Here is a 19,995-nt window from a genome sequence, read left to right as displayed (position 1 = left end):
TATGTCTGTGCTGCTACTGTTGGGTGCAGGATACATTGTGAAATCCACAATAAAAACATTGTTTCAAATCTGTGTGTGCCTATTTTTGTGCATCTGTGTCATTTATTCATGGACTCTGTATTTCGCATTGGTTATCAGAACCTGAGAACAGACAGGAAAAGAAGTCAGAAAAACACTCAAAAAAAAAACCACAACCAAAGAAAAAAAAATCATTTTTAATTTTGATTAGTCTGTATTGTACTTGCGCGGTGCAGCTGCTGCAGGTCAAAAAAAACTTGAACGGATCACTTTTTTTCACGTTTGCACGTTGTCCTCTGCAAGAAAAGCAGCTGCATCCTTCCCCCAGAGAGCTTCCAGCGGACTGGCAGGCAGAGCCCTGGCTGCAGCCCCTTTACTTAGCAGCTGCCTGGGCTCAGAGCATTGTGACATCATCGGTTGGCTTCCTGCATGACTCAGCACCACCTGCTCAGGTGCCTGCTTCAGTGCCAGGCTGTGAGAGTGTGCAGCAGGCTAGGAAGGCAACTCCTGTTTAGGCTCTCCACTCCCCAGCCTGTGTCTCCCTCTTGTGGCACACCGCGCACGTCCACACAGACAGAGAGATATGAAGAGGAAGGAGGATGAACGAAAGAAAGATGCACTGTGTTCTCAAACAGCCAGCCAGGCTAGAGACTTGACTTCTTCCTCTGCCCTCCACACTCTCTCCTAGCGTGTTGCCAGAATGCAGGGAGCCGGAAGCCTACTTTACTTTTCTCTTCGACGTGGAGGCACGGCAGCGGAGGGGTGATGGCTGTTGTGGCGCTGGGCGGGGCCATGCTAATGTGATCAGGCGGCAGCTGAGCCTGGCCCGTGCGTCTGCGTTTAGCACAGGTGCGCCCATCCCGGGGGCCCGGCAGGCCTGCACAGGCAGTGGGAAGGGGGCCCCCCCCCTGGCAGCTGGTAGCTGGCCGGGGTTAGCCGGCTGTGCGGGGCAGTGCTGGGTTGTGCGCTGTTCGCCGCTGCTGCATTTAGAAGGTAATTAGGGTTATCGCTTCTCGGCCTTTTGGCTAAGATCAAGTGTAGTATCTGTTCTTATCAGTTTAATATCTGATACGTCCCCTATCTGGGGACCATATATTAAATGGATTTTTGGAACAGGGAGATGGAAGAAGAGCTTGCTCTGTCCACTCCGCGCATCGACCTGGTATTGCAGTACCTCCAGGACCGGTGCACTACTCTCTCTAACTAGTGTCAAAAAACAGATCAAAACTACTCAAATACCCAGCTGACTAACTAACTAAGTGTAGGGAAGTGTAGTGGAGAAATTAAGTGTCCCTCTGCAAAGTGAATTTGCCAGTAGCAAGTGTTGTGTATTGTCCACCCTGCTGTGCGGTCTATGTCTGTGCTGCTACTGTTGGGTGCAGGATACATTGTGAAATCCACAATAAAAACATTGTTTCAAATCTGTGTGTGCCTATTTTTGTGCATCTGTGTCATTTATTCATGGACTCTGTATTTCGCATTGGTTATCAGAACCTGAGAACAGACAGGAAAAGACGTCAGAAAAACACACACAAAAAACCCCACAACCAAAGAAAAAAAAATCATTTTTAATTTTGATTAGTCTGTATTGTACTTGCGCGGCGCAGTTGCTGCAGGTCAAAAAAACCATGAACGGATCACTTTCCTTCACGTTTGCACGTTGTCCTCTGCAAGAAAAGCAGCTGCATCCTTCCCCCAGAGAGCTTCCAGCGGACTGGCAGGCAGAGCCCTGGCTGCAGCCCCTTTACTTAGCAGCTGCCTGGGCTCAGAGCATTGTGACATCATCGGTTGGCTTCCTGCATGACTCAGCACCACCTGCTCAGGTGCCTGCTTCAGTGCCAGGCTGTGAGAGTGTGCAGCAGGCTAGGAAGGCAACTCCTGTTTAGGCTCTCCACTCCCCGGCCTGTGTCTCCCTCTTGTGGCACACCGCGCATGTCCACACAGACAGAGAGATATGAAGAGGAAGGAGGATGAACGAAAGAAAGATGCACTGTGTTCTCAAACAGCCAGCCAGGCTAGAGACTTGACTTTTTCCTCTGCCCTCCACACTCTCTCCTAGCGTGTTGCCAGAATGCAGGGAGCCGGAAGCCTACTTTACTTTTCTCTTCGACGTGGAGGCACGGCAGCGGAGGGGTGATGGCTGTTGTGGCGCTGGGCGGGGCCATGCTAATGTGATCAGGCGGCAGCTGAGCCTGGCCCGTGCGTCTGCGTTTAGCACAGGTGCGCCCATCCCGGGGGCCCGGCAGGCCTGCACAGGCAGTGGGAAGGGGCCCCCCCCCCTGGCAGCTGGTAGCTGGCCGGGGTTAGCCGGCTGTGCGGGGCAGTGCTGGGTTGTGCGCTGTTCGCCGCTGCTGCATTTAGAAGGTAATTAGGGTTATCGCTTCTCGGCCTTTTGGCTAAGATCAAGTGTAGTATCTGTTCTTATCAGTTTAATATCTGATACGTCCCCTATCTGGGGACCATATATTAAATGGATTTTTGGAACAGGGAGATGGAAGAAGAGCTTGCTCTGTCCACTCCGCGCATCGACCTGGTATTGCAGTACCTCCAGGACCGGTGCACTACTCTCTCTAACTAGTGTCAAAAAACAGATCAAAACTACTCAAATACCCAGCTGACTAACTAACTAAGTGTAGGGAAGTGTAGTGGAGAAATTAAGTGTCCCTCTGCAAAGTGAATTTGCCAGTAGCAAGTGTTGTGTATTGTCCACCCTGCTGTGCGGTCTATGTCTGTGCTGCTACTGTTGGGTGCAGGATACATTGTGAAATCCACAATAAAAACATTGTTTCAAATCTGTGTGTGCCTATTTTTGTGCATCTGTGTCATTTATTCATGGACTCTGTATTTCGCATTGGTTATCAGAACCTGAGAACAGACAGTAAAAGAAGTCAGAAAAACACACACAAAAAACCCACAACCAAAGAAAAAAAATCATTTTTAATTTTGATTAGTCTGTATTGTACTTGCGCGGCGCAGTTGCTGCAGGTCAAAAAAACCATGAACGGATCACTTTCCTTCACGTTTGCACGTTGTCCTCTGCAAGAAAAGCAGCTGCATCCTTCCCCCAGAGAGCTTCCAGCGGACTGGCAGGCAGAGCCCTGGCTGCAGCCCCTTTACTTAGCAGCTGCCTGGGCTCAGAGCATTGTGACATCATCGGTTGGCTTCCTGCATGACTCAGCACCACCTGCTCAGGTGCCTGCTTCAGTGCCAGGCTGTGAGAGTGTGCAGCAGGCTAGGAAGGCAACTCCTGTTTAGGCTCTCCACTCCCCGGCCTGTGTCTCCCTCTTGTGGCACACCGCGCACGTCCACACAGACAGAGAGATATGAAGAGGAAGGAGGATGAACGAAAGAAAGATGCACTGTGTTCTCAAACAGCCAGCCAGGCCAGAGACTTGACTTCTTCCTCTGCCCTCCACACTCTCTCCTAGCGTGTTGCCAGAATGCAGGGAGCCGGAAGCCTACTTTACTTTTCTCTTCGACGTGGAGGCACGGCAGCGGAGGGGTGATGGCTGTTGTGGCGCTGGGCGGGGCCATGCTAATGTGATCAGGCGGCAGCTGAGCCTGGCCCGTGCGTCTGCGTTTAGCACAGGTGCGCCCATCCCGGGGGCCCGGCAGGCCTGCACAGGCAGTGGGAAGGGGGCCCCCCCCCTGGCAGCTGGTAGCTGGCCGGGGTTAGCCGGCTGTGCGGGGCAGTGCTGGGTTGTGCGCTGTTCGCCGCTGCTGCATTTAGAAGGTAATTAGGGTTATCGCTTCTCGGCCTTTTGGCTAAGATCAAGTGTAGTATCTGTTCTTATCAGTTTAATATCTGATACGTCCCCTATCTGGGGACAATATATTAAATGGATTTTTGGAACAGGGAGATGGAAGAAGAGCTTGCTCTGTCCACTCCGCGCATCGACCTGGTATTGCAGTACCTCCAGGACCGGTGCACTACTCTCTCTAACTAGTGTCAAAAAACAGATCAAAACTACTCAAATACCCAGCTGACTAACTAACTAAGTGTAGGGAAGTGTAGTGGAGAAATTAAGTGTCCCTCTGCAAAGTGAATTTGCCAGTAGCAAGTGTTGTGTATTGTCCACCCTGCTGTGCGGTCTATGTCTGTGCTGCTACTGTTGGGTGCAGGATACATTGTGAAATCCACAATAAAAACATTGTTTCAAATCTGTGTGTGCCTATTTTTGTGCATCTGTGTCATTTATTCATGGACTCTGCATTTCGCATTGGTTATCAGAACCTGAGAACAGACAGGAAAAGAAGTCAGAAAAACACACAAAAAAAAACCCCACAACCAAAGAAAAAAAAAATCATTTTTAATTTTGATTAGTCTGTATTGTACTTGCGCGGCGCAGTTGCTGCAGGTCAAAAAAACCATGAACGGATCACTTTCCTTCACGTTTGCACGTTGTCCTCTGCAAGAAAAGCAGCTGCATCCTTCCCCCAGAGAGCTTCCAGCGGACTGGCAGGAAGAGCCCTGGCTGTAGCCCCTTTACTTAGCAGCTGCCTGGGCTCAGAGCATTGTGACATCATCGGTTGGCTTCCTGCATGACTCAGCACCACCTGCTCAGGTGCCTGCTTCAGTGCCAGGCTGTGAGAGTGTGCAGCAGGCTAGGAAGGCTACTCATGTTTAGGCTCTCCACTCCCCGGCCTGTGTCTCCCTCTTGTGGCACACCGCGCACGTCCACACAGACAGAGAGATATGAAGAGGAAGGAGGATGAACGAAAGAAAGATGCACTGTGTTCTCAAACAGCCAGCCAGGCTAGAGACTTGACTTCTTCCTCTGCCCTCCACACTCTCTCCTAGCGTGTTGCCAGAATGCAGGGAGCCGGAAGCCTACTTTACTTTTCTCTTCGACGTGGAGGCACGGCAGCGGAGGGGTGATGGCTGTTCCGGTGCTGGGCGGGGCCATGCTAAAGTGATCAGGCGGCAGCTGAGCCTGGCCCGTGCGTCTGCATTTAGCACAGGTGCGCCCATCCCGGGGGCCCGGCAGGCCTGCACAGGCAGTGGGAAGGGGGCCCCCCCCTGGCAGCTGGTAGCTGGCCGGGGTTAGCCGGCTGTGCGGGGCAGTGCTGGGTTGTGCGCTGTTCGCCGCTGCTGCATTTAGAAGGTAATTAGGGTTATCGCTTCTCGGCCTTTTGGCTAAGATCAAGTGTAGTATCTGTTCTTATCAGTTTAATATCTGATACATCCCCTATCTGGGGACCATATATTAAATGGATTTTTGGAACAGGGAGATGGAAGAAGAGCTTGCTCTGTCCACTCCGCGCATCGACCTGGTATTGCAGTACCTCCAGGACCGGTGCACTACTCTCTCTAACTAGTGTCAAAAAACAGATCAAAACTACTCAAATACCCAGCTGACTAACTAACTAAGTGTAGGGAAGTGTAGTGGAGAAATTAAGTGTCCCTCTGCAAAGTGAATTTGCCAGTAGCAAGTGTTGTGTATTGTCCACCCTGCTGTGCGGTCTATGTCTGTGCTGCTACTGTTGGGTGCAGGATACATTGTGAAATCCACAATAAAAACATTGTTTCAAATCTGTGTGTGCCTATTTTTGTGCATCTGTGTCATTTATTCATGGACTCTGTATTTCGCATTGGTTATCAGAACCTGAGAACAGACAGGAAAAGAAGTCAGAAAAACACTCAAAAAAAAAACCACAACCAAAGAAAAAAAATCATTTTTAATTTTGATTAGTCTGTATTGTACTTGCGCGGTGCAGTTGCTGCAGGTCAAAAAAAACTTGAACGGATCACTTTTTTTCACGTTTGCACGTTGTCCTCTGCAAGAAAAGCAGCTGCATCCTTCCCCCAGAGAGCTTCCAGCGGACTGGCAGGCAGAGCCCTGGCTGCAGCCCCTTTACTTAGCAGCTGCCTGGGCTCAGAGCATTGTGACATCATCGGTTGGCTTCCTGCATGACTCAGCACCACCTGCTCAGGTGCCTGCTTCAGTGCCAGGCTGTGAGAGTGTGCAGCAGGCTAGGAAGGCAACTCCTGTTTAGGCTCTCCACTCCCCGGCCTGTGTCTCCCTCTTGTGGCACACCGCGCATGTCCACACAGACAGAGAGATATGAAGAGGAAGGAGGATGAACGAAAGAAAGATGCACTGTGTTCTCAAACAGCCAGCCAGGCTAGAGACTTGACTTTTTCCTCTGCCCTCCACACTCTCTCCTAGCGTGTTGCCAGAATGCAGGGAGCCGGAAGCCTACTTTACTTTTCTCTTCGACGTGGAGGCACGGCAGCGGAGGGGTGATGGCTGTTGTGGCGCTGGGCGGGGCCATGCTAATGTGATCAGGCGGCAGCTGAGCCTGGCCCGTGCGTCTGCGTTTAGCACAGGTGCGCCCATCCCGGGGGCCCGGCAGGCCTGCACAGGCAGTGGGAAGGGGGCCCCCCCCTGGCAGCTGGTAGCTGGCCGGGGTTAGCCGGCTGTGCGGGGCAGTGCTGGGTTGTGCGCTGTTCGCCGCTGCTGCATTTAGAAGGTAATTAGGGTTATCGCTTCTCGGCCTTTTGGCTAAGATCAAGTGTAGTATCTGTTCTTATCAGTTTAATATCTGATACGTCCCCTATCTGGGGACCATATATTAAATGGATTTTTGGAACAGGGAGATGGAAGAAGAGCTTGCTCTGTCCACTCCGCGCATCGACCTGGTATTGCAGTACCTCCAGGACCGGTGCACTACTCTCTCTAACTAGTGTCAAAAAACAGATCAAAACTACTCAAATACCCAGCTGACTAACTAACTAAGTGTAGGGAAGTGTAGTGGAGAAATTAAGTGTCCCTCTGCAAAGTGAATTTGCCAGTAGCAAGTGTTGTGTATTGTCCACCCTGCTGTGCGGTCTATGTCTGTGCTGCTACTGTTGGGTGCAGGATACATTGTGAAATCCACAATAAAAACATTGTTTCAAATCTGTGTGTGCCTATTTTTGTGCATCTGTGTCATTTATTCATGGACTCTGTATTTCGCATTGGTTATCAGAACCTGAGAACAGACAGTAAAAGAAGTCAGAAAAACACACACAAAAAACCCACAACCAAAGAAAAAAATCATTTTTAATTTTGATTAGTCTGTATTGTACTTGCGCGGCGCAGTTGCTGCAGGTCAAAAAAACCATGAACGGATCACTTTCCTTCACGTTTGCACGTTGTCCTCTGCAAGAAAAGCAGCTGCATCCTTCCCCCAGAGAGCTTCCAGCGGACTGGCAGGCAGAGCCCTGGCTGCAGCCCCTTTACTTAGCAGCTGCCTGGGCTCAGAGCATTGTGACATCATCGGTTGGCTTCCTGCATGACTCAGCACCACCTGCTCAGGTGCCTGCTTCAGTGCCAGGCTGTGAGAGTGTGCAGCAGGCTAGGAAGGCAACTCCTGTTTAGGCTCTCCACTCCCCGGCCTGTGTCTCCCTCTTGTGGCACACCGCGCACGTCCACACAGACAGAGAGATATGAAGAGGAAGGAGGATGAACGAAAGAAAGATGCACTGTGTTCTCAAACAGCCAGCCAGGCCAGAGACTTGACTTCTTCCTCTGCCCTCCACACTCTCTCCTAGCGTGTTGCCAGAATGCAGGGAGCCGGAAGCCTACTTTACTTTTCTCTTCGACGTGGAGGCACGGCAGCGGAGGGGTGATGGCTGTTGTGGCGCTGGGCGGGGCCATGCTAATGTGATCAGGCGGCAGCTGAGCCTGGCCCGTGCGTCTGCGTTTAGCACAGGTGCGCCCATCCCGGGGGCCCGGCAGGCCTGCACAGGCAGTGGGAAGGGGCCCCCCCCCCTGGCAGCTGGTAGCTGGCCGGGGTTAGCCGGCTGTGCGGGGCAGTGCTGGGTTGTGCGCTGTTCGCCGCTGCTGCATTTAGAAGGTAATTAGGGTTATCGCTTCTCGGCCTTTTGGCTAAGATCAAGTGTAGTATCTGTTCTTATCAGTTTAATATCTGATACGTCCCCTATCTGGGGACAATATATTAAATGGATTTTTGGAACAGGGAGATGGAAGAAGAGCTTGCTCTGTCCACTCCGCGCATCGACCTGGTATTGCAGTACCTCCAGCACCGGTGCACTACTCTCTCTAACTAGTGTCAAAAAACAGATCAAAACTACTCAAATACCCAGCTGACTAACTAACTAAGTGTAGGGAAGTGTAGTGGAGAAATTAAGTGTCCCTCTGCAAAGTGAATTTGCCAGTAGCAAGTGTTGTGTATTGTCCACCCTGCTGTGCGGTCTATGTCTGTGCTGCTACTGTTGGGTGCAGGATACATTGTGAAATCCACAATAAAAACATTGTTTCAAATCTGTGTGTGCCTATTTTTGTGCATCTGTGTCATTTATTCATGGACTCTGTATTTCGCATTGGGTATCAGAACCTGAGAACAGACAGGAAAAGAAGTCAGAAAAACACACCAAAAAAACCCACAACCAAAGAAAAAAAATCATTTTTAATTTTGATTAGTCTGTATTGTACTTGCGCGGCGCAGTTGCTGCAGGTCAAAAAAACCATGAACGGATCACTTTCCTTCACGTTTGCACGTTGTCCTCTGCAAGAAAAGCAGCTGCATCCTTCCCCCAGAGAGCTTCCAGCGGACTGGCAGGCAGAGCCCTGGCTGCAGCCCCTTTACTTAGCAGCTGCCTGGGCTCAGAGCATTGTGACATCATCGGTTGGCTTCCTGCATGACTCAGCACCACCTGCTCAGGTGCCTGCTTCAGTGCCAGGCTGTGAGAGTGTGCAGCAGGCTAGGAAGGCAACTCCTGTTTAGGCTCTCCACTCCCCGGCCTGTGTCTCCCTCTTGTGGCACACCGCGCATGTCCACACAGACAGAGAGATATGAAGAGGAAGGAGGATGAACGAAAGAAAGATGCACTGTGTTCTCAAACAGCCAGCCAGGCCAGAGACTTGACTTCTTCCTCTGCCCTCCACACTCTCTCCTAGCGTGTTGCCAGAATGCAGGGAGCCGGAAGCCTACTTTACTTTTCTCTTCGACGTGGAGGCACGGCAGCGGAGGGGTGATGGCTGTTGTGGCGCTGGGCGGGGCCATGCTAATGTGATCAGGCGGCAGCTGAGCCTGGCCCGTGCGTCTGCGTTTAGCACAGGTGCGCCCATCCCGGGGGCCCGGCAGGCCTGCACAGGCAGTGGGAAGGGCCCCCCCCCCCCCTGGCAGCTGGTAGCTGGCCGGGGTTAGCCGGCTGTGCGGGGCAGTGCTGGGTTGTGCGCTGTTCGCCGCTGCTGCATTTAGAAGGTAATTAGGGTTATCGCTTCTCGGCCTTTTGGCTAAGATCAAGTGTAGTATCTGTTGTTATCAGTTTAATATCTGATACGTCCCCTATCTGGGGACAATATATTAAATGGATTTTTGGAACAGGGAGATGGAAGAAGAGCTTGCTCTGTCCACTCCGCGCATCGACCTGGTATTGCAGTACCTCCAGGACCGGTGCACTACTCTCTCTAACTAGTGTCAAAAAACAGATCAAAACTACTCAAATACCCAGCTGACTAACTAACTAAGTGTAGGGAAGTGTAGTGGAGAAATTAAGTGTCCCTCTGCAAAGTGAATTTGCCAGTAGCAAGTGTTGTGTATTGTCCACCCTGCTGTGCGGTCTATGTCTGTGCTGCTACTGTTGGGTGCAGGATAGATTGTGAAATCCACAATAAAAACATTGTTTCAAATCTGTGTGTGCCTATTTTTGTGCATCTGTGTCATTTATTCATGGACTCTGTATTTCGCATTGGTTATCAGAACCTGAGAACAGACAGGAAAAGAAGTCAGAAAAACACACACAAAAAACCCCACAACCAAAGAAAAAAAAATCATTTTTAATTTTGATTAGTCTGTATTGTACTTGCGCGGCGCAGTTGCTGCAGGTCAAAAAAAACATGAACGGATCACTTTCCTTCACGTTTGCACGTTGTCCTCTGCAAGAAAAGCAGCTGCATCCTTCCCCCAGAGAGCTTCCAGCGGACTGGCAGGCAGAGCCCTGGCTGCAGCCCCTTTACTTAGCAGCTGCCTGGGCTCAGAGCATTGTGACATCATCGGTTGGCTTCCTGCATGACTCAGCACCACCTGCTCAGGTGCCTGCTTCAGTGCCAGGCTGTGAGAGTGTGCAGCAGGCTAGGAAGGCAACTCCTGTTTAGGCTCTCCACTCCCCGGCCTGTGTCTCCCTCTTGTGGCACACCGCGCATGTCCACACAGACAGAGAGATATGAAGAGGAAGGAGGATGAACGAAAGAAAGATGCACTGTGTTCTCAAACAGCCAGCCAGGCTAGAGACTTGACTTCTTCCTCTGCCCTCCACACTCTCTCCTAGCGTGTTGCCAGAATGCAGGGAGCCGGAAGCCTACTTTACTTTTCTCTTCGACGTGGAGGCACGGCAGCGGAGGGGTGATGGCTGTTGTGGCGCTGGGCGGGGCCATGCTAATGTGATCAGGCGGCAGCTGAGCCTGGCCCGTGCGTCTGCGTTTAGCACAGGTGCGCCCATCCCGGGGGCCCGGCAGGCCTGCACAGGCAGTGGGAAGGGGCCCCCCCCCTGGCAGCTGGTAGCTGGCCGGGATTAGCCGGCTGTGCGGGGCAGTGCTGGGTTGTGCGCTGTTCGCCGCTGCTGCATTTAGAAGGTAATTAGGGTTATCGCTTCTCGGCCTTTTGGCTAAGATCAAGTGTAGTATCTGTTCTTATCAGTTTAATATCTGATACGTCCCCTATCTGGGGACCATATATTAAGTGGATTTTTGGAACAGGGAGATGGAAGAAGAGCTTGCTCTGTCCACTCCGCGCATCGACCTGGTATTGCAGTACCTCCAGGACCGGTGCACTACTCTCTCTAACTAGTGTCAAAAAACAGATCAAAACTACTCAAATACCCAGCTGACTAACTAACTAAGTGTAGGGAAGTGTAGTGGAGAAATTAAGTGTCCCTCTGCAAAGTGAATTTGCCAGTAGCAAGTGTTGTGTATTGTCCACCCTGCTGTGCGGTCTATGTCTGTGCTGCTACTGTTGGGTGCAGGATACATTGTGAAATCCACAATAAAAACATTGTTTCAAATCTGTTTGTGCCTATTTTTGTGCATCTGTGTCATTTATTCATGGACTCTGTATTTCGCATTGGGTATCAGAACCTGAGAACAGACAGGAAAAGAAGTCAGAAAAACACACAAAAAAAACCCACAACCAAAGAAAAAAAATCATTTTTAATTTTGATTAGTCTGTATTGTACTTGCGCGGCGCAGTTGCTGCAGGTCAAAAAAACCATGAACGGATCACTTTCCTTCACGTTTGCACGTTGTCCTCTGCAAGAAAAGCAGCTGCATCCTTCCCCCAGAGAGCTTCCAGCGGACTGGCAGGCAGAGCCCTGGCTGCAGCCCCTTTACTTAGCAGCTGCCTGGGCTCAGAGCATTGTGACATCATCGGTTGGCTTCCTGCATGACTCAGCACCACCTGCTCAGGTGCCTGCTTCAGTGCCAGGCTGTGAGAGTGTGCAGCAGGCTAGGAAGGCAACTCCTGTTTAGGCTCTCCACTCCCCGGCCTGTGTCTCCCTCTTGTGGCACACCGCGCACGTCCACACAGACAGAGAGATATGAAGAGGAAGGAGGATGAACGAAAGAAAGATGCACTGTGTTCTCAAACAGCCAGCCAGGCCAGAGACTTGACTTCTTCCTCTGCCCTCCACACTCTCTCCTAGCGTGTTGCCAGAATGCAGGGAGCCGGAAGCCTACTTTACTTTTCTCTTCGACGTGGAGGCACGGCAGCGGAGGGGTGATGGCTGTTGTGGCGCTGGGCGGGGCCATGCTAATGTGATCAGGCGGCAGCTGAGCCTGGCCCGTGCGTCTGCGTTTAGCACAGGTGCGCCCATCCCGGGGGCCCGGCAGGCCTGCACAGGCAGTGGGAAGGGTCCCCCCCCCCTGGCAGCTGGTAGCTGGCCGGGGTTAGCCGGCTGTGCGGGGCAGTGCTGGGTTGTGCGCTGTTCGCCGCTGCTGCATTTAGAAGGTAATTAGGGTTATCGCTTCTCGGCCTTTTGGCTAAGATCAAGTGTAGTATCTGTTCTTATCAGTTTAATATCTGATACGTCCCCTATCTGGGGACCATATATTAAATGGATTTTTGGAACAGGGAGATGGAAGAAGAGCTTGCTCTGTCCACTCCGCGCATCGACCTGGTATTGCAGTACCTCCAGGACCGGTGCACTACTCTCTCTAACTAGTGTCAAAAAACAGATCAAAACTACTCAAATACCCAGCTGACTAACTAACTAAGTGTAGGGAAGTGTAGTGGAGAAATTAAGTGTCCCTCTGCAAAGTGAATTTGCCAGTAGCAAGTGTTGTGTATTGTCCACCCTGCTGTGCGGTCTATGTCTGTGCTGCTACTGTTGGGTGCAGGATACATTGTGAAATCCACAATAAAAACATTGTTTCAAATCTGTGTGTGCCTATTTTTGTGCATCTGTGTCATTTATTCATGGACTCTGTATTTCGCATTGGTTATCAGAACCTGAGAACAGACAGGAAAAGAAGTCAGAAAAACACACAAAAAAACCCCCACAACCAAAGAAAAAAAAATCATTTTTAATTTTGATTAGTCTGTATTGTACTTGCGCGGCGCAGTTGCTGCAGGTCAAAAAAACCATGAACGGATCACTTTCCTTCACGTTTGCACGTTGTCCTCTGCAAGAAAAGCAGCTGCATCCTTCCCCCAGAGAGCTTCCAGCGGACTGGCAGGCAGAGCCCTGGCTGCAGCCCCTTTACTTAGCAGCTGCCTGGGCTCAGAGCATTGTGACATCATCGGTTGGCTTCCTGCATGACTCAGCACCACCTGCTCAGGTGCCTGCTTCAGTGCCAGGCTGTGAGAGTGTGCAGCAGGCTAGGAAGGCAACTCCTGTTTAGGCTCTCCACTCCCCGGCCTGTGTCTCCCTCTTGTGGCACACCGCGCATGTCCACACAGACAGAGAGATATGAAGAGGAAGGAGGATGAACGAAAGAAAGATGCACTGTGTTCTCAAACAGCCAGCCAGGCTAGAGACTTGACTTCTTCCTCTGCCCTCCACACTCTCTCCTAGCGTGTTGCCAGAATGCAGGGAGCCGGAAGCCTACTTTACTTTTCTCTTCGACGTGGAGGCACGGCAGCGGAGGGGTGATGGCTGTTGTGGCGCTGGGCGGGGCCATGCTAATGTGATCAGGCGGCAGCTGAGCCTGGCCCGTGCGTCTGCGTTTAGCACAGGTGCGCCCATCCCGGGGGCCCGGCAGGCCTGCACAGGCAGTGGGAAGGGGCCCCCCCCCCCTGGCAGCTGGTAGCTGGCCGGGATTAGCCGGCTGTGCGGGGCAGTGCTGGGTTGTGCGCTGTTCGCCGCTGCTGCATTTAGAAGGTAATTAGGGTTATCGCTTCTCGGCCTTTTGGCTAAGATCAAGTGTAGTATCTGTTCTTATCAGTTTAATATCTGATACGTCCCCTATCTGGGGACCATATATTAAATGGATTTTTGGAACAGGGAGATGGAAGAAGAGCTTGCTCTGTCCACTCCGCGCATCGACCTGGTATTGCAGTACCTCCAGGACCGGTGCACTACTCTCTCTAACTAGTGTCAAAAAACAGATCAAAACTACTCAAATACCCAGCTGACTAACTAACTAAGTGTAGGGAAGTGTAGTGGAGAAATTAAGTGTCCCTCTGCAAAGTGAATTTGCCAGTAGCAAGTGTTGTGTATTGTCACGGACGATTGCGGGGACGCAGGCGCGTCCTGGAACCGCCCGTGAAGAAAAGCGATCGCACTCGATTCTCTGCGTCGATTGCGCTTCAAATCGATAGAATCTGGATTTATTGTGTAGGAGGTCTGCAGTCCCTTCTTAGCAGAGGAATAGCATCACCTTAACTGCAGGATGGCTCTTTTGATATGCTAATGAGCCTGGGCCCAGAGAGTCCCTGGCTTCAAGCTGTGCTGATGGCCCATCCATCAGGTATAAGGTGACAAGCAGCTGGCAGGAAGACTGGCCCTGTGACTGCTTATCAAGCCAGAGGTGTAAACTCAAAGTTGTCTAAGCAGATTTCACATTCAGATGTTAATTGAAGGAGCCAACAGGGCCTTTTCATAGACAAGAAGCAGACACAGCTGGACTCCAGTCAGGCTGACTCCGGCCTTAGCTGGAAGAAATGAATGTACAATATAATCTTTTGCCCATTTACAGAATACAATAAATAGGGTGGTTATGAGAGCGGTATCATTGGATCCGTAGGGTCATGCTGGATCTCTTGATACCAGTCGAGAGGGGCCCGGGGCCCCTACCACCCAGGTATGAATCTACTCAGGACCCTGATCTGATGCACTAGCCATGTCAGGTATCATATTAATCTGTATTTTCCTCCAAGTATGAAGCTGTTACCCCCCTAAATGTAACGTGTATGGTTCAGGAGTTACAGCAATTCATAAGTTTAGCTCTAAAATCTCTCAGAGGGAATGAACTGTCATTTGCTGGTAGCTCAGAGGGGGCTGGCATTGCCACACCCCCAAACCAGCTTCATCAAAAGCACAGAGCCAGCAGGCGGGCTGTGTCCTCCACACTGAAACATCTTGCACTCATCAGATGCCAGCTTGAGGATATGCTGGCATCCACCTGGTCTGAACTCTGAACTCTGGACTTTGAAACCAAGGACTTTATGATTCTTCCCACAATAAGGACATCTTTCCAGCAACTAAGTATTTTTCTCCCTTCTTTTATTTTTCATACTGGCTATTACTGTTTTCATAATTGTTGATTTTCATAATTGTCTGTATATATTAATTATTTATATTGCGTGAATAAACGACTTTCTCCAAGTCATTCACTTTCCGCTACCCTGCTTATCAGCACACACAGAAATGATCCCGGGTCTCTGAAGATACGCTACTGTTTGTTTGTTGTTGGCTAGACAGAATATCGTGTGTTTAACCGTTTTATTCGCAGGATTAGTCAGTCAGTTAGTGGGCCCCACGGTCCCATAGTAACCGCGGTGGTGGCAGTTTACTCTGAACCAGTGGGTGACGTTGTAATCACCCGTGTCTCACAGGCTCCCTTCTGAGTTGTCTGCGGCTAATTCTTAACGGTTCCTGCGCATTGACTGCGACCAGAGTTTGCACGATCTGTGCGCTGGCACCGTTTAGAAGGCTAAGTGCGGTCAGCCACAGGGGCTCCTGTGACAGTGGTAGGCAGCGGTGAGACCTGTGTTGTGCTGAAAGTATCTGCGATAGCGCTAGCGCTATCGAGAAACGAACTAATTCGTTGGTGTAGCTGGAAGGCAATATATTTTTTATATATACAGAGAGACTGTGTAGCCAGTACCCCTTCCCCAAAAGTTTTATTTTATTTGGCATGGAAATGTCCGGGAACTACCAGAACATGTGCCTAGCAGACCTGGAAAATCTTTGCGAAGAGAGGGGCATTGGCATCCTCCGCAAGACAAAACGGGACCTGATAGCCGACTTGTCCAGATGGGATACCCGGCAACTGCGGGAGCCGGGAGTGTCCGCTGAGGTGGATACCAGCCCATCTGACAATCAAGGGGAACCAGAGGCTGAAGATCTTAGGCGTACAGAGGTTGAGCATCCTGCGGGCCCTGTTGCAACAGTTACGCCAGAGACTGTCAGTATGGACCCCAATCCCAGAGTTTCTGACATTACTCGCCCGGAACTGGCCAGTACTGGACTGTCCAGGGGTGCTGACCCAGTAATGCAGCAGGCATTACAAAAGCTGATGGAGACTGACCTGGACAAGTACATGCAGTACATGGAAGCACGAGAGGAACGGGAGCGCCAATCTGCAGAACGCAAAGCTGCTGCTGCTGCTGCTGCTGCTGCTGCTGAACGCCACGCAGAGAGGGATGCCGCTGAGCGGGAGCGCCAACGACAGCATGAGCTCAACATGGCAAAGGTTCAACAGGCCAGCCGGAGTTCACCGCCCAGCCTCCCTGCTGAAGGAGCTGCAGCACCCGTAAGTGCAAAATTTAAGTTTGCTACTATTGAAAAAGACACAGACATTGACTTGTTTTTGCGGTCTTTTGAAAAAGCATGCCGTCAGTATCGTCTGTCCCAAGACCAGTGGGCCAGACATCTGACACCTTTGCTGCGCTACAAAGCGCTTGATGCCTTCGCAGAATTGCCTGCGGAGAAGGATAATGATTATGCTGCTATAAAAGACGCTATCATTACTAAGTACCAGCTGACGCCAGAAGCCTATCGCAAAAAGTTCAGGGCCTGGCAGAAAAAGTCTTCTGATTCGTACCGAGATGTGGTCAGCAGCTTGCTCACCACACTCCGCCAGTGGACACTAGGCCTCACCAAAGGGTCTTATGATGTCCTGGAGGACTTGATAGTCCTGGAACAATTTCTGAACATTTGCCCTGCTGATGTACGACAGTTTGTGTTAGAACGCAGGCCGTCTTCAGCCACTGTCGCTGCAGACCTTGCTGAGACTTTTGCAACTACCCGGGTGGCTGATACACGCAGAACTGTCCCATCCAGCTGGAGAGGAGGTCAGCCCAATACCTCGGCAGACCCTCCTGCCCCTGTGAGCCGTCCGCCACAGAGGCCACCCAGCGCAGCTGCTGCACCCAGGCCTGCAGCGCCTGGAGAGGTCACCTGTCACTACTGCCGCCAGCCCGGACACATGAAATTCGACTGTCCGGAGCGGAGACAGACACCACCAGCACCTGGATCATCTGCATCACCTGCACCTCACCCACAGCAGAGGCAACCCGCCAGCGAACCACAGCCTGGATCATCCGATTTTGTCCTGTTTGCCCGCGGAAAGGAAATCCGCGACCGAACCGACCAGCAGCAACTTGTTAGAGTGAACGGCAAAGTTGTCACCGGATTCCGAGACACCGGAGCTGACATCACGTTAGTTCACTCACACCTTGTGCCAAAGGAGAGCATCAGCTCCAGCCGATCCCTTGCCCTTACTGGAGTAGAAGGCACCCTTTTTCACATAGCCCACGCCAGAGTGAAGCTGGATTGGGGAGTGGGAGGGGTCCAAGAAAGGGTTGTTGGGGTTATGAAGGATCTCCCAGTCCCTGTGTTGCTAGGGACTGATTTGGGCAAGCTTGTGTCCTACTATGAACCTGCCACGACCGCCTTGTCGCTCACGGAAGGAGACGGACTCTCCACCCACCACCAGGTACTTTATACACTTGGGGGAGCACCAGGGGGAGGTGGGTTGAATGTGCCCAGTTCAAGGGTACCAGGTTCAATAGTGCCTGCTTCAAAGGCACCTGAGTTTGATGTACAGACTGTCTGTTGTGATGATGCTGTAACTGTACCTGAGTTTACTGTACAACCTGTCTGTAATGAAAAAATGTCTATACCTGTCAATGTCATTACTGCATGCAATGATGATTTGAGTAATGTCCGTCTGTGCCATTCTGACAGTGTACCGGTGCTAGCAGTACCGCGCAGCTGCACTGCTCAGAACCCGAGCTCAGGACAGGTGGAGGGGGTTCCGGCCTCCTCCCCCTCCTCTGACCACAGGGATGAGACCTTTCAGCCGCTGGCCTCGTGTGACATGAGCCAGTTGGCTGAAACTGACAGCGCCATATTCTCAGCCGCACTACAAAGTGACCCAAGCCTGGAGGTGCTCAGGCAGCAAGCCGCTGAGCCCCTCGCAGACGGGGCCGCTTTCAAGGTGTACTGGGAAGGTGGGAGACTGTACAGTGAGTCTGTACAGCCCCCTACAGGTAGATCCCACGCGGATACCAAGTGGCTTGTGGTCCCGAGTGCGTTTAGGGGACATGTGCTGAAATCCGCACATGGTAATCCTCTGACCGGGCACTCGGGTGTCCGCAAGACACTCGCCGGTATTCGGAAACAGTTTTATTGGCCCCGGATGAACAGGGATGTAGCCAACTACTGCAGGGCATGTGCCGTCTGTCAGGAGCTGGGAAGGTCCAGGGATTCCCGCGGGGTTCCCTTAGGTCCACAGCCACTCAGCAGGGGAACCCTGCGTGGGCTGGCTGTTGACCTAACCAACCCACTGCCCGTTGTCCGCAGTCCCGGCAGACACCACGTCCGACTGCAGTGGCGCAAACGCCCTGTCCAGAACGGTCCATGTTGGGTCAACCCTGAGGGTAGCCGACCGCGACCGGTCCAGGGGAACCGAGCCACAGGCTCCAATAGGTTTTCCCGCCGTACCGGCAACTCGAGACCCGTCAGCCAGGTTAGCGGCGCCGCCACACATCTTGCGGATGAGTGGCTAAGCCACGGACAAGGGGGGGGGCTGTCACGGACGATTGCGGGGACGCAGGCGCGTCCTGGAACCGCCCGTGAAGAAAAGCGATCGCACTCGATTCTCTGCGTCGATTGCGCTTCAAATCGATAGAATCTGGATTTATTGTGTAGGAGGTCTGCAGTCCCTTCTTAGCAGAGGAATAGCATCACCTTAACTGCAGGATGGCTCTTTTGATATGCTAATGAGCCTGGGCCCAGAGAGTCCCTGGCTTCAAGCTGTGCTGATGGCCCATCCATCAGGTATAAGGTGACAAGCAGCTGGCAGGAAGACTGGCCCTGTGACTGCTGATCAAGCCAGAGGTGTAAACTCAAAGTTGTCTAAGCAGATTTCACATTCAGATGTTAATTGAAGGAGCCAACAGGGCCTTTTCATAGACAAGAAGCAGACACAGCTGGACTCCAGTCAGGCTGACTCCGGCCTTAGCAGGAAGAAATGAATGTACAATATAATCTTTTGCCCATTTACAGAATACAATAAATAGGGTGGTTATGAGAGCGGTATCATTGGATCCGTAGGGTCATGCTGGATCTCTTGATACCAGTCGAGAGGGGCCCGGGGCCCCTACCACCCAGGTATGAATCTACTCAGGACCCTGATCTGATGCACTAGCCATGTCAGGTATCATATTAATCTGTATTTTCCTCCAAGTATGAAGCTGTTACCCCCCTAAATGTAACGTGTATGGTTCAGGAGTTACAGCAATTCATAAGTTTAGCTCTAAAATCTCTCAGAGGGAATGAACTGTCATTTGCTGGTAGCTCAGAGGGGGCTGGCATTGCCACACCCCCAAACCAGCTTCATCAAAAGCACAGAGCCAGCAGGCGGGCTGTGTCCTCCACACTGAAACATCTTGCACTCATCAGATGCCAGCTTGAGGATATGCTGGCATCCACCTGGTCTGAACTCTGAACTCTGGACTTTGAAACCAAGGACTTTATGATTCTTCCCACAATAAGGACATCTTTCCAGCAACTAAGTATTTTTCTCCCTTCTTTTATTTTTCATACTGGCTATTACTGTTTTCATAATTGTTGATTTTCATAATTGTCTGTATATATTAATTATTTATATTGCGTGAATAAACGACTTTCTCCAAGTCATTCACTTTCCGCTACCTTGCTTATCAGCACACACAGAAATGATCCCGGGTCTCTGAAGATACGCTACTGTTTGTTTGTTGTTGGCTAGACAGAATATCGTGTGTTTAACCGTTTTATTCGCAGGATTAGTCAGTCAGTTAGTGGGCCCCACGGTCCCATAGTAACCGCGGTGGTGGCAGTTTACTCTGAACCAGTGGGTGACGTTGTAATCACCCGTGTCTCACAGGCTCCCTTCTGAGTTGTCTGCGGCTAATTCTTAACGGTTCCTGCGCATTGACTGCGACCAGAGTTTGCACGATCTGTGCGCTGGCACCGTTTAGAAGGCTAAGTGCGGTCAGCCACAGGGGCTCCTGTGACATGTATTGTCCACCCTGCTGTGCGGTCTATGTCTGTGCTGCTACTGTTGGGTGCAGGATACATTGTGAAATCCACAATAAAAACATTGTTTCAAATCTGTGTGTGCCTATTTTTGTGCATCTGTGTCATTTATTCATGGACTCTGTATTTCGCATTGGGTATCAGAACCTGAGAACAGACAGGAAAAGAAGTCAGAAAAACACACAAAAAAACCCACAACCAAAGAAAAAAAATCATTTTTAATTTTGATTAGTCTGTATTGTACTTGCGCGGCGCAGTTGCTGCAGGTCAAAAAAAACATGAACGGA

The 19,995-nt window shown here is 51.2% G+C and overlaps 10 non-coding genes across 10 annotated transcripts; all 10 read left to right on the top strand.

Annotated features, from left to right (window-relative positions):
• Positions 1-1,023: 1,023 nt before the first annotated feature.
• On the top strand, positions 1,024-1,214 carry LOC137505396 (U2 spliceosomal RNA). The gene has a single exon (XR_011020013.1). It is a non-coding gene; the product is annotated as a U2 spliceosomal RNA (small nuclear RNA).
• A 1,180-nt stretch (positions 1,215-2,394) lies between these two features.
• LOC137505384 (U2 spliceosomal RNA) lies at positions 2,395-2,585 on the top strand. Its single transcript, XR_011020001.1, has one exon. It is a non-coding gene; the product is annotated as a U2 spliceosomal RNA (small nuclear RNA).
• A 1,178-nt stretch (positions 2,586-3,763) lies between these two features.
• LOC137505671 (U2 spliceosomal RNA) lies at positions 3,764-3,954 on the top strand. The gene has a single exon (XR_011020277.1). It is a non-coding gene; the product is annotated as a U2 spliceosomal RNA (small nuclear RNA).
• A 1,181-nt stretch (positions 3,955-5,135) lies between these two features.
• On the top strand, positions 5,136-5,326 carry LOC137505611 (U2 spliceosomal RNA). The gene has a single exon (XR_011020219.1). It is a non-coding gene; the product is annotated as a U2 spliceosomal RNA (small nuclear RNA).
• Positions 5,327-6,504: 1,178 nt separating this feature from the next.
• On the top strand, positions 6,505-6,695 carry LOC137505372 (U2 spliceosomal RNA). The gene has a single exon (XR_011019990.1). It is a non-coding gene; the product is annotated as a U2 spliceosomal RNA (small nuclear RNA).
• A 1,177-nt stretch (positions 6,696-7,872) lies between these two features.
• Positions 7,873-8,063, top strand: LOC137505632 (U2 spliceosomal RNA). The gene has a single exon (XR_011020240.1). It is a non-coding gene; the product is annotated as a U2 spliceosomal RNA (small nuclear RNA).
• Positions 8,064-9,243: 1,180 nt separating this feature from the next.
• On the top strand, positions 9,244-9,434 carry LOC137505638 (U2 spliceosomal RNA). Its single transcript, XR_011020246.1, has one exon. It is a non-coding gene; the product is annotated as a U2 spliceosomal RNA (small nuclear RNA).
• Positions 9,435-10,613: 1,179 nt separating this feature from the next.
• On the top strand, positions 10,614-10,804 carry LOC137505565 (U2 spliceosomal RNA). Its single transcript, XR_011020173.1, has one exon. It is a non-coding gene; the product is annotated as a U2 spliceosomal RNA (small nuclear RNA).
• Positions 10,805-11,982: 1,178 nt separating this feature from the next.
• Positions 11,983-12,173, top strand: LOC137505360 (U2 spliceosomal RNA). Its single transcript, XR_011019978.1, has one exon. It is a non-coding gene; the product is annotated as a U2 spliceosomal RNA (small nuclear RNA).
• A 1,181-nt stretch (positions 12,174-13,354) lies between these two features.
• On the top strand, positions 13,355-13,545 carry LOC137505349 (U2 spliceosomal RNA). The gene has a single exon (XR_011019967.1). It is a non-coding gene; the product is annotated as a U2 spliceosomal RNA (small nuclear RNA).
• The last annotated feature ends 6,450 nt before the right edge of the window (positions 13,546-19,995 follow it).

The sequence above is a fragment of the Hyperolius riggenbachi genome, chromosome 4, assembly GCF_040937935.1.
Source record: "Hyperolius riggenbachi isolate aHypRig1 chromosome 4, aHypRig1.pri, whole genome shotgun sequence".
Classification (NCBI taxonomy): Eukaryota; Metazoa; Chordata; class Amphibia; order Anura; family Hyperoliidae; genus Hyperolius; species Hyperolius riggenbachi.
The sequence above is the reverse complement of the archived record's forward strand: the minus strand, read 5'-3'. Positions and strand labels throughout refer to the sequence as shown.